Here is a 13,712-nt window from a genome sequence, read left to right as displayed (position 1 = left end):
GGGGCGTGAGCGGAAGACGGCCTAACGGTGTGCGGGACCGTAGCCCAGCTTCATGGAGACGGTTGCGAATGGTCCTCGCCGATACCCCAGGAGCAACAGTGTCCCTAATTTGCTGGGAAGTGGCGGTGCGGTCCCCTACGGCACTGCGTAGGATCCTACGGTCTTGGCGTGCATCCGTGCGTCGCTGGAGTCCGGTCCCAGGTCCACGGGCACGTGCACCTTCCGCCGACCACTGGCGACAACATCGATGTACTGTGGAGACCTCACGCCCCACGTGTTGAGCAATTCGGCGGTACGTCCACCCTGCCTCCCGCATGCCCACTATACGCCCTCGCTCAAAGTCCGTCAACTGCACATACGGTTCACGTCCACGCTGTCGCGGCATGCTACCAGTGTTAAAGACTGCGATGGAGCTCCGTATGCCACGGCAAACTGGCTGACACTGACGGCGGCGGTGCACAAATGCTGCGCAGCTAGCACCATTCGACGGCCAACACCGCGGTTCCTGGTGTGTCCGCTGTGCCGTGCGTGTGATCATTGCTTGTACAGCCCTCTCGCAGTGTCCGGAGCAAGTATGGTGGGTCTGACACACCGGTGTCAATGTGTTCTTTTTTCCATTTCCAGGAGTGTACATTTACAACAAGTGCATATGGACAACTGGTAATATATATTTTTCAAAAACTCATTTCCCTTGGGAAAATATTAATGAACTGCACAAGACCACAGAAGTCACATGGCAGTGCTTTTAATAAATTGAACTGAGTTCTAAGAACTAAGTGTATCTGATATGGAAAGTTTACAGTTTTTGACATTTGTGTGTGAGACAAAGGCTTTTAATTTGGAAACTACTCTGTGAGCAATGGAAGCATATTGGAAACTTCCAGGAGACACATGAAAACAGACAGACTAAAATGAGGAATGAAATTATGACTAATGAGAATAAAATAGATGTAACCATGCCATGTAACCAGTTAATAGATAGTAAATTGACTGACAATGTTTTTTTATTGGATTCAGAGTCATAATAAAATGACATGAAGGGTGATGGGCGGACGACATTAAAAACATGTGGGGATGTCATGGATGTACATAGCTCAAGAACATAATGTATGAAAAAATTTAGCAGAAGCATTTCATAAATCAATGTATGGCAGTTGGCTGTTGATTATGATGAAAAGGAATATTATATTATGGAATTTTGAAATATGTCTTAATTTTTCCACATATATTCTCTAATTCAGGGGAGGTATACATAAAAACTAGTTGGAGAAAAATACTGTTTATGTGATTTTGTGCCCTGTTCTCAAACATACTACATCTCAAAACTAGCTGAGAAACCGGACATTGACCAAGTATTTATTTATAGTTGTACCTGAGACTTTGTACACATGAAATTTATTTTTGACTTAAAAAACCTTCTTTGTATACAACATTCGAAGTAGTACTATTGATGAAATGAGTGAAAAGCTTGTTTGCTTCACTAACATGAGAAAGAGCCACATAGATCTGGACATGTGAAAAGCAACTGACACAAAGGCCAATGCCCATAACAAACAGTGTCTGGCATGTGCTGTGTTTATGGTCATGACATAACATAAGTTCACCAGAAATTGTACATATTTAAAGTGAAAGTGTAAATTGTTAGGAATAAGCAAGTTTTGGGGTATAAAAACTTGTTCACATGTGCCACTTCCCATCAAAATTTCCACTTCTCTTATATTACACTGGCGAGAAGTAACTTCAAGCTTCTGTGAGTGAAGGGTTCTGAGAAGCAAGATAATACTTGATGCTCTTGATCTGTTACATTATACCTCACTTTTGGAAAGATATTCCAATGAACAAATTAAAGCCTGATGTTCTCGAGCTGCTGCAAGACTTGCCTCACAATCTTCATTGGTTTCTTGAAACTGCATAGTCCTCAGTCCTTTAGCCATTCTGGTGTATTCAGAATGACTCAACCAATTTTCTAGGAATATTTATTTGTAAATAAAACAAAATCAAAATGTAATGAGTAGTCACCCAAAACACAAAGCAAACTTTGTAAATTTGTTTTTCCTAGCAAAGAATACAAATAAAACCCATTGAAAGAAGCAAAGCAATGATGCTAAGCTTTTAATACACAAAGTGAAATCAGTAAATCCATATGTCCTAGTCAAGTAAATTTGCTGTTGGTTTGTATTTGTGCAGAAAAGATTGTGGCTCTTAATTCTGTCTCTGAAATAAACTTACAAAATTACACTTTTCCCTGAGTAAAAAAAACTATCTGTGCCATCTATTGGTTCTTTGTTGTACAGTGAAACTGACAGCTCCATCTATTGATTCTTTGGCATACTATGCCGTGATGAGGAACCACATGAACTACTGAGCTGAGCATACTGACCTTAGATAAAACTTATTTTATGCGTTCTAATTTTGATGGAGTAAAGCCTGTATGTTGCTCCAACCTACATTTGATTTATCTGTGAAAATGCCATCAAAGTTCACTGAGTAGTTTTGGAGATTAGTGTGTTCAAAAAACAGAAATGTTGGTTCGACAGCTTTATTGTTAGTATAGATTCCACAAGAATTTTACTATATTCCATTACATATCAGTTAATCTTTTTTTTAAAAAAAATCTGCTTTTTGCTCATTGGAGTATTGTTATGATTTTACTATGTTGCTTGAAATTGTAGTTAATAGGAATATATTCTCTTAACAGGAGTCTGCTGCACTGGAAAGTGCGAAAGCAGATAGAGACCGTCGTCAAAGAGAACGCTATGGCTCTGCAGTACCACCACATATGAGGCATCATCAGCAGTCTTCAGGACACAGGCAAATGAGGATTGATTCACATGGACAAGTTGTAATAGAACCTGAAGAGAATCTTAGTGATAAAGAGATCTACCCAGCAAACAACATGAACATACCCTTAATAGGCAAGATATTATCTTCTCACATTTCTTTAATACAATTGAGGTATTTCTGTTTTAAACAGAGGAGGAGCTGTATTTATTCCCTTATAGAAACAGTAGATCGAGTATAGAAATTATGACATTGGTTTGTGCTGGATTAAAGTTAGTTTTGCATTTTGTGAGCAGTAGATTAATGAAAAATAGTGATGCATTGTGTGCCTTATTGGACCAATTGCTAGATTAGATAGTACATGACAAGACTGCATGATTAACTGTCACAGTTGTAGAAAGGTGATGGCCATTGTGTGTGTGTGTGTGTGTGTGTGTGTTAACTGTCTTGTAGAATAAAGTGGAATTTATTAGTCCAGATCTAGAAAAAACTATAATCAAATTTTTTAATTTAATTCACAATTGTTAAGTTGTTTGCCCTTGTAACAAAAATGAATCAGTGATTATTCATTAAGAGTCTCTCAAATTATTAATGTCCATCATAACTTATGTCGCAGTTTTGCATATTTCACACATCAGTGAGTTGTAATAGGCATCAAAAATGTGTCTGAAAGTAATGCAGTATTATTATTATTATTTTTCTTTTTCGGCCTTGTATAAATCTGTCTCTGTCACAGTGCTATAATGCCAAGATTATGTAGTGGTATACACTCTATGTTTCACCACACATAGGAAAAATAATGAACTAGAGATAGATAGAAGGTAGAAGGGGAGGAGTAGCAGAAGTATTTGTGCTCAGATATGACAAAGTGAGAGTGGAGATTGAATTATAGGATAATGAAATATTCCAATAGCAGTTTCCATATTCTTACTGTCACACTAGATGCTATTTCACACTGCAGATTTGAGCTGTTTATAGGTGTTCTTTGGTTGTATCTACGATTTTATGATTTTGGCAATGCAAAATTGATAAACTGAAATAGATTCCATGGAACTACTATTTTCTCTCTCTCTCTCTCTCTCTCTCTCTCTCTCTCTCTCTCTCTCTCTCTCTCTGTGTGTGTGTGTGTGTGTGTGTGTGTGTGTGTGTGTGTGTGTTTATGTTTTATAGGTTGGAGGAATACATAGGTGACTAATGTATGACATTTGATCTGTAGTAACTGCAAGATGTAGTGACTATAAGATTTAAGTTTGTCATACCTTGTGAATTAAAATATCAGCTGGATTTATGATGAGAGACAGAACTACAGGTAACAGGAAATTTTTGTGGAAATTTCATATAAAGTTTTATTACCAACAGTGTGAACGAAGATGCTCACATAAAAATGGTCTCAAACAAAGTATCTCAGTTGTGGAAGGCCATGTGATGTTGGTTGATGCATTGATGTAGTGATACACAGCAGTTCTACTGTTAGGGAAGTTGGGTATTTTACTTTCAAAAACTGTTGCACCTGTCTGATAGTATTTGGATTGTTGCAGATGTGTGTAATTTTAATTTCTCTTCCTTGGGAACAGCAATGTGGAGAAGTAGTTTCTCAAGATCTATGCACTTAACTGCTTCGTCCTGAAAGACCATGTTTTCTGAAGCTATATTTTCACTGGTCAGGCATAGGTGCACCATTTGAAAGAAGAACAGATGGCAGAGTCTATTGATGGTTTATTGTGAAGTGGATAGTACCAATGAAGAACACAGCATTTACAGTGATATTCAAGCTGTGTGAATGTGGCTGCTATAAAAAGAAGTGCATCTAGTATACATTTATTGCCCACACCAAAACATTGTAAAAAACTGAAAGAATGTTGAGCTCCATAATACATATTCTGATGGTCATGTGAATAGTTGTAAGTAAGAGCTTCTTGGGTGGTTAAAGAAGCAACATAAAAGCTTAATTTTCATGAAAACAACGATGTGTATATACATATGCTTCATCAAAAGAAAGGGTAGACAGGAGTTTAAATTTCTATTAATGAAGAGATGATTTGAGAACATTGTCAAAGGTAATGAGGAGTACTTATCTCATTGTCATCATGAAGGGTCATAATGTAAACACCTTGGCTCTGGCATTTTAGAAGGTCATCAAATATCTTTATGTTGAAGGTTTAAATTAAACATTAAAATAGCAAGGAAAATAGCACCCCTCCCCCCCCCCCCCCCTGACACACACACAAACATTCTTGCTGTCTGGGTGATGAAGTGTTTTACATAGTCATCCTGAGCATTGCCTGGTTGAAGTGGAAGCAATGTATCCATTGTCATTTTGGCCTTGTCGCTGTGAAACCTGTAGTCTTTTGTTTTGCTTCATATTGTTGTATGTGAATGTCACAATGGGCAGTATTGTATCCCACTGTCTGTTTGGCATGCGTGTACATTGATACCATATCTGCCAACCTCTTCGTAAAGTGTTCTGTGAAGCCATTTGTCCAGGAGGTGTTAGGCAGCTGTCATCCTGTGACTGATGCTCCTACATGAAGTTATGTGTAATACTAATCTCAGCTGAAAAACCCTACCATGATCAGAGATCATCATGTGGAGTGCTGTGCTTCTACATGGAACCTTCATAATTATGAAGCTTTGGCAGTTGGCAGAGCTTTGGTGGTTGCATAGCAGGTGTGGTAGTCAGTGCAGGCTGTTATCTAGAGAGTCTTGTTTGTTAACTTCAGGAACCCATAAGAGGTTGATCCCAATCCAGTGAAATGGCATAGCTGCAGGTGATTTGTTACTAGTTGCCCCGGAAGTCATTGCAGCACATGCTTACATTGCTGGCACTGTCTAATGGATTATTAAAGACCTGGCCATTGATATCTGTGACCAATTCTGTCTAGAGACTTCATGAATTCCAGAGACTTCATGAATTCCCAAAACCCAGATGCTAGAGCGTCATGGAAAATATTCAGGATAGTTGACTGTAGACGAGCTGGTATGATGAGCAACCATTTCCACCCTCTCAGATCATAATTTCTCTTATACAGTGTTTCATTTATTAACTGGAATTCTCCTTTGGGTGTCTCCTCCTCCTTCAGTACCTCTATAGATTTCAGCAATGCTAGGTCATCCCTCTGTTTAGCAGAAATGTCATTTAATGCAGCAATGACTGAGTTTGTGTCAACACTGCAGTGTTCTGCCAAAGCATTCCTTGAACGGCAGTTGGCATCCTGGTGTTTGTGTCCATATTTGCATATCACTGTGCTCCTGAAGCCTCAGTGCCTGTCTCATCAGTCAGTCCATCAGGATCCTTCAGGCTAATCAGCCAACATAGAGAATGATGGTATATCACAACTGTGAGCAGTATGTCACATAATTATGGCTGAAATCTGTTGATGGCACAAAAAACCACAAAGCACTCTTTCTCCGTTACGAAGTAGATCATCTCAGATTTGGAGAGTACTCTGGAAGCATAAGCTGTCAACTTTTCAGTACCTTCTTGAATTTTCACTAAAACTACATCCATCCCATAGCTGCTAGCATTGGTATGAAGTTTTGTCTCAATATTCTTGTCTTACAAAGCTAGGGCCAGAGAAGATGTTAGTCCCTCCTTAAGAACAAGGAAAGATCTTTATTGCACTTCATACCAGAAAAATTTCGCATCTCCATACAGTAGGTCTTGCAAGGGATGAGCCTTGGTACGTAATGCTTTTATGAATCAATGGTACTGCGTGCACATTCAGAGAAAACCTCTCTTATCACCAATGAGCCAAGGAGTCAGAATATTTGTAACTGTTCTTATTTTTCTCTGGATGGGTGGGTCTCTATTGCCATCCACTAGGTGCCCCAAGATTTTTGTTTTTTAGGTGACAAAGAAACACTTACTTGGATTCAGGCAGATGCATGCAGTCTGAACACAGTTCAACACAGATGTCAGGCAGTTTAGATGTTCATCAGATGTCTGTGAAAAAATCCAGATAGCAGGCTTTTTTTTTTTTTAAAATAGTCAAAGCAGAAACACAATTTATCATCCTCCTACTTTACAAGAATGACAGAAGAGCACCAACATCTCTGAAGGTTCAATGATGTCATCTTGCAGCATCTTCTCCACTTCCTCCTGGATTATCCATTGATCAACCAGCAACGTCCTACAGAAGTGCTGGTGAGTTGGTAGATGATCCTCAGTATTGATACTGTATTTTATCACTGGACATTTGGTCTGTCTTTCCTCCACTCGGGGTATGAAAGCATCTGAAAATTGACACAGAATGGGTACCACTCACTAACGTTGGTCCTCAAATTCCCCATTATCTCTTGATGTATGGGATCAACTTTCATTGCTGATATCTTTTGCTTATTTCATCCGACAGTTCTGGCTACCATTAACTACTGTATCTCTTCGCTTCATAAGTGGCGTATGAACAGTGAAGGAAAAGATAGATTGCTACTTACTGTAAAGTAGCTCAGGCCGGGCTGCCAGAGTTGGTGGTCAAGTGTGTGTGAGGTGAGCTTGCTTGTGTGAATGAATGGTGTGTTTCTCTTTTTTTGATTAAAGCTGTGGCTGAAAGTTTATGTGTAAGTATTATTTAATTGTGCCTGTCTCCAACTTAATGTGTCATCTCTACAGTAAGTAGCACTCTATCTTTTCCTACTTTGTTGATATTCCTAACTGGAATTTCCATTGTTTGATTTTACCTAGTCTGTGAGAGAGGTGAGGTCATGGTGGTTGTCCACAACTGCCGTAGGGACCACATTTGGGAGTCCATCATACTTCTTTCATCCGAATCTTTTCTGTTGCATTTCCCTCATGTACTGGCATAAATTGATGAATTCCTTGGTTGTTATGACATCCTTCACCAGAGGAGCTTGGTGCAGGTGTCCTGTGACTGCTTTGTTTCAGCTTCCCTCATATTCAGGTTCACAATGTGGTATAAGACTATAACATTCTGTATGTAAGATTACATCTTTTCCCCATGACCCCAAGCCCTGTTCTTCAATTATTCTTTCACTAAAAGGACTTGCTGCTGATCTCAACAAATGTTTTCTTCTGTTACTTTGGATTTTCTTCCAGCTCTTGAGCTTCACTTTGTTGTTTTTGAACCACTATTGGAGTATGCCATCAAATTAAAATACACATTTTCCAAAGACATCATCTCATCCCACCCACTGTATTTGGCAGTTTGGTCAAATCCTTCCAGGTATCTTGTCAAGTCCTGGCCAGCATCACTGGAAAACATTTATGGGTGCTTGATGAGTAACTGATTACTGCTGGCTTGGAGTACACTGGTCTCCCAAATATATAAACCTTGGGGACAATGTACTGCTTATATTTCATTTCCTTTCCATAAAGATGATAGCTTTTATGTTGCTTAATTGGTGATGTAGATGTTCTGAAGTACCTGGCATCTCCATCAGTGTGATGCTGTAACAACAATCAAGTCCAGATCGAAAATCAGGATCACTAGTGAAGTACAATACTTTCCATAAAGATGATAGCTTTTATGTTGCTTAATTGGTGATGTAGATGTTCTGAAGTACCTGGCATCTCCATCAGTGTGATGCTGTAACAACAATCAAGTCCAGATCGAAAATCAGGATCACTAGTGAAGTACAATACTTGGTACTTAAAGCATATGACTTACGGACATCAGTGAATGGGGACAACAAAACTGAACTCCTGGGCAGAGAGTGCGGCTCATTATAAAAATGTCAAATATTCTTGTATATACAAATATTGTAAACATAAGAAATTTTGGCAGTCTTTCAGAAATGATAAATACTGAGTGACAAGTAACAGCTGGTGGTAGTGTTTGAATTGGTGACCTGTAATACACCAGCCCATGATGCTAACCATTATGCCAAATTGCATCTCCAACACAGCTCTTCATAGCGTTTATAGATTACATAGCAGGGAGATAGCAACTTTGGAAATGAATAGACATAAGTTTTTAGTGTCTTTCCTTCTTCTTTCTTTTTTAAAAAATAATAAGGGTTCAACAGCCTAAGAGCTTGCTGAGTAAAACCCTCTTATTTTCAGATACAAGGGTTTAGATAAACTACAGGAACCCTTAGTCACATTGCCTGAATAGACTTTTAATACTGCTGTTTCTAAGTGTGATACCATTATGTTAGTACTCTACTATCTAGTTTAATATCTTATACAAGAGGTTCTTGATGATAAATTTATCTGAGTGAGTTAATAACGTTCAGTTTCATCAAAAATTATAACTTGCTAAAAAGCTTTGGTGTATGCCATTTATTGTAATTGAAAGTATTGGTCATTTGAGGTCTGCATATAGTAGAAACTTTGGTGCAGAGTTTTGAAAAATGCTCAGATTCAAATGAAAATGGTAGTAGTAATAGTAGCTTTATTCATCTGCAGATCTGTTTTTACAAGGATATAGGACATGTCAAAGTTAGACCTATTTAAAATAAGCTAATTGATATACACATACATTTAATGTAATGCCAAGTTAGACCTATTTAAAATAAGCTAATTCATATACACATACATTTAATGTAATGCCACTCTGTTCACTCATATCTATCAGTCACTGCACACACTATACACTCATTGTTTCATAACACTTCACTCACTACACACACACTGGTGATCTCATCACCCATTGGGATATTTTGTGATCTCTTAAAGGCTTTTGATTGTGTGAATCATGAAATTCTACTACATAACCTTAAGTATTGTGGTATGAGTGGGACAGTGCACAAATGGTTTAATTCATACTTAACTGGAAGAATGCATAAGGTTGAAATTAACAGTACAGACAGTCTACAAAAACCAGCAGAGTCCTCTAACTGGGGAGGTATCAAGAATGGTGTCCCATAGGGTTCGCTCTTGGGTCTCTTATTGTTCTTAATGTATATTAACAACATGCCACACTATATTCATGAATATGCAAAGTTAGTTCTTTTTGCTGATGATCCAAGTATAGTAATCACACTCAAGAAGCTAGAATCAGCTGAGGAAATTGCAAATAATGTCTTTCAGAAAATTATTAAGTGGTTCTCTGCAAATGGACTCTCACTAAATTTTGAGAAAACACAGTTTATACAATTCTGTACAGTAAATGGCATAACTCCATTGATAAATATAGACTGTGAACAGAAGTCTGTTACTAAGGTAGAATACTCAAAATTTCTGGGTGTGTGCATTGATGAGAAATTTAAGTGGAAGAAACACATCAATGATCTGCTGAAACGGTTAGGTTCAGCTACTTATGCTATTAGGGTTATAGCAAATTTTGGTTATAAACATATCAGTAAATTAGCCTACTATGCCTATTTTCATTCACTTCTTTCATATGGCAATTCGTCATTAAGAGAGAAAGTATTCATTGCACAAAAGCGTGTAATCAGAATAATAGCTGGAGCCCACTCAAGATCACCTTACAGACATTTATTTAAGGAATTTGGGATATTCACAGTACCTTCAAATATATATATTCACTTATGAAATTTGTCATTAATAACCCATCCCAATTCGAAAATAACAGCAGAGTGCATAGCTACAACACTAGAAGAAAGGATGATATTCAGTACTCTGGATTAAATCTCACTTTGGCACAGAAAGGGGTGAATTATGCTGCCACAAAAATCTTTGGTCAATTGCCAAATAGTATTAAAAGTCTGACAGAAATCCAACCAACATTTAAAAGCAAATTAAAAGAATTTATGAATGACAACTCCTTCTACTCAACAGATGAATTCTTAGATATAGATATGAAGTAATAATTGTAAAAACTAATAATAATAATTATTATTATTATTATTTTGTGTAAAGAAAACTTACATTAAAGTGACACATTCCACATCATTACGAAATCTTGTATTCATGATCTATGCAAGAAGGATTAATGTATGTATGTATGTATGTATGTCTCAAATTACAACTCAAAATGCATCTTTTCAAGAAAACGTTACAAATATCACACCCACAAACTCTTAAAATTACATTTTTGCATACAGGATACAAAAATGTGTTAAATACATCCATTATACTTGACATATACACTTCTGTTATCAGCCAATTTGAATGCAGATAAGGTATGTGTCACAAGAGAGTAATCTCTAGCATCAAAAGTGGTATAGGACAAATGAAAAACATGATAAAATTTCACTTTTTATTACTGGTCTCAAAACAAACAAACATAATTCATTTAGCATCTCTACATTAATGAATCACTAATGGTAATTGAACAGGATTTGGTATTTCAACAAACTATCAGTATATCACAAATCTTTTTAGCCTAACTATGCTCTAACACAATAAGACACAGTGTGTAGTTGTATCTTTAGAAACCTTTGAAAAAACATAAAAGTAGCTGACTGTTTCTTTTGTCCTAACTTTAATACTGTATTGTCCACCTTAATAGATACATTCATCACTTCTTTGTTGACTTCAAAACTCAAAACATATTGCTTAAATTGTCCCCATTGCTTCAATAGGTTTTGACACTGTAGGAACTGGAAAAGGTTCTGGTTCTCTCCCATCTTCACCTTCTTCTTGTTTCTGTGCCTTCTGTTCCTGCAAGACTTCATTAATTGTCATGAACTTCATCACAATCAATATATTGATCAAAGCTAAGGTAGTCAGTGTCTTATTCATGCCCCATTATTTTCTGCCATTGTTCAACTGCAGTTTGTTCACTTTCTGGTGTGAGGTCTTCTATAACTATCAGATGAAAGCCAGCCTTCTTGAAGCAGTTTGAGATGGTGCTTTCTGGCATGGAATCCAAGGCACTTCTTACAAAATGTATAACATACAAAATCATAACCTTTCTCATCACAATATCAAGACAGGCCAAGAGTAGCCCTTCTGTTCAACTATCTTCCTGTATTTTTGTTACAGGCATTTTATAATGCCTTATGGTAAAGTGGCTTGCAGAGTTGGGAAGAAAAAAATGCTACATTTGTATTACACAGATATACATACCCCAGAGATACAATGCACACTGGTCAAGACAAAAGAAAAGATTTTCCTAATTCTGATACCCAAACTTTCATCCTAGGTATGCAAAAATTGTTTGAATAGAGTGGTTGTTACCCACACATTTGTGTTAGATGTATATTTACAAAGAAATATCTGCACATTTTAAAAGCATTGTGTACTCTGCCTTTTCAGTTATTAGTGGTATCAATTATCCTGTCCCACTTTCATTACAACATAATAAAACATTTAGCCTCGCTTTACTAAATTTTCCACCATGATGTTTTTCATCTCTGAACTCAGGAGTTTTGTCAGGCAGAAAGTGTAAAAAATAAGCCCATTTCATCTGTGTTAAAAACATAATTGTGAATGTGCTTTTCTAAGATTGATGGAAGAGTATTTTTCCATGACTGAACAGTGCCATTGTTTACACTTCTAGCCTCACCTTGAATAAATTCATACACTAAATTATGTCACTTTAGCATGAACTACAGTACCACCAATTGGAGTATTCAAAGCACAAGTTAGGCTTATCCACTTCAGTAGCATGTTCTCCAGTTCTCAGAACCTGGTGTTTGTGCACTTGTTTTAGTTTGTAGTTTCTTCCTTCCAAACATCTTGCTTCAATTCTTTTTAATTTGCTCACTATTGTATTTAATGTTTCTGGAGGAATGTACAGTTTTCATTAAACAAGAACACGTCGTGTGATTTTTGCTAACTTCCTGAATAATGTTCCACTTTTTACATTTGTAGAGTGTCGTATCATCTTTTTATCCAAGATGTACCAGCATATTAATTTAAAAAATCACAATCTGTCAGTCAAATGCTAAATATAAAAAAAAGAACAACAGTGTCTGAGTTATGTGCTATTGTGTTCATTATTTGGCCGGTACACAAGTCGGAAGTAATTTGAGCTATAGCCTAACTATACAAACTACTTACACAAATCTTTTCTACTATAACAGATGATCTATAGGACTTGCAGGGTTGATGACTGAATAGCACTGTTTCTCTGCATCTTTCTTCATCCCACAGCCACAAATGTTCTACTCCCATCACTCATAGAACTCTCAGTGGCAAAATTTGCAGCTGCCAAGCAGTACCATTACTGCCAAATTTGAACATGCTAATCAGGAAAGGAGAACACACAAATGAGTCATTTTAACATGCTTTAAATGCAGTTGGGACTGGGAGATGCAAAAATGGACATACTAAGCAAGAAAAGCTGGTAATGAGGAACATACTAAAGAGATTCCACTGTATTCCGAAACAAAGAGAAGACTGTGCATATGGATTTAGAGGTGGATGATACAGTGCTGGAAAGTACTTTGATTCTTAGTTATTACTGTGGATAATGAGCTGAAGTGGAAACAGCATATTAATTGTGTCTGTAAGATACTCAGCCCTGTAGTATTCATAATAAAGCAGCTTTCACAATGTACACACAAATAGCTCTCTGAGCTATACTCACAGTGTGAAGTGCTAGTGTGGGGATTCTGAAACATTGAAGAAACAAAAATAGTATTCACATTACAAAAAGAAATAATTAGGGGTATTTTAGGAAGGACTTTTGAAACATGCAGAAACTGCTTCTAAAATCGAGGCATCTAATCTTTTATGTCTTTGTACATAAATAAAACAATAATATACATTACAAAAGATAGTTCAGAGTGGATTACATACAAGTGTACACACTCAGAAATCACAGAGGAAGAATGACATATGATGCATACCCACTGAAGGATGATGCTCAAAAAAGTTCCACAGTATTCTTGTATCAAGTTACTAAGAAATCTGTCTAAAATCCTGAATGATAACGTACTTAACACTAATTTTCCAAAGAAACTCAAACTATCTGGTGGAAAAGGAATTTTACAGTGTTAAGGAGTATCTATTAAATTGAATTTTTATATGTTGTTCCGTATAATCTGTGATGTTAAGAATGCGTTACCAAAATCAGTACTCCTTAGGAAATAAGTGATAATGAATGTTTTCGGTTTTGGAC

Source organism: Schistocerca americana, chromosome 8, assembly GCF_021461395.2.
Source record: "Schistocerca americana isolate TAMUIC-IGC-003095 chromosome 8, iqSchAmer2.1, whole genome shotgun sequence".
Lineage (NCBI taxonomy): Eukaryota > Metazoa > Arthropoda > Insecta > Orthoptera > Acrididae > Schistocerca > Schistocerca americana.
The sequence above is the reverse complement of the archived record's forward strand: the minus strand, read 5'-3'. Positions refer to the sequence as shown.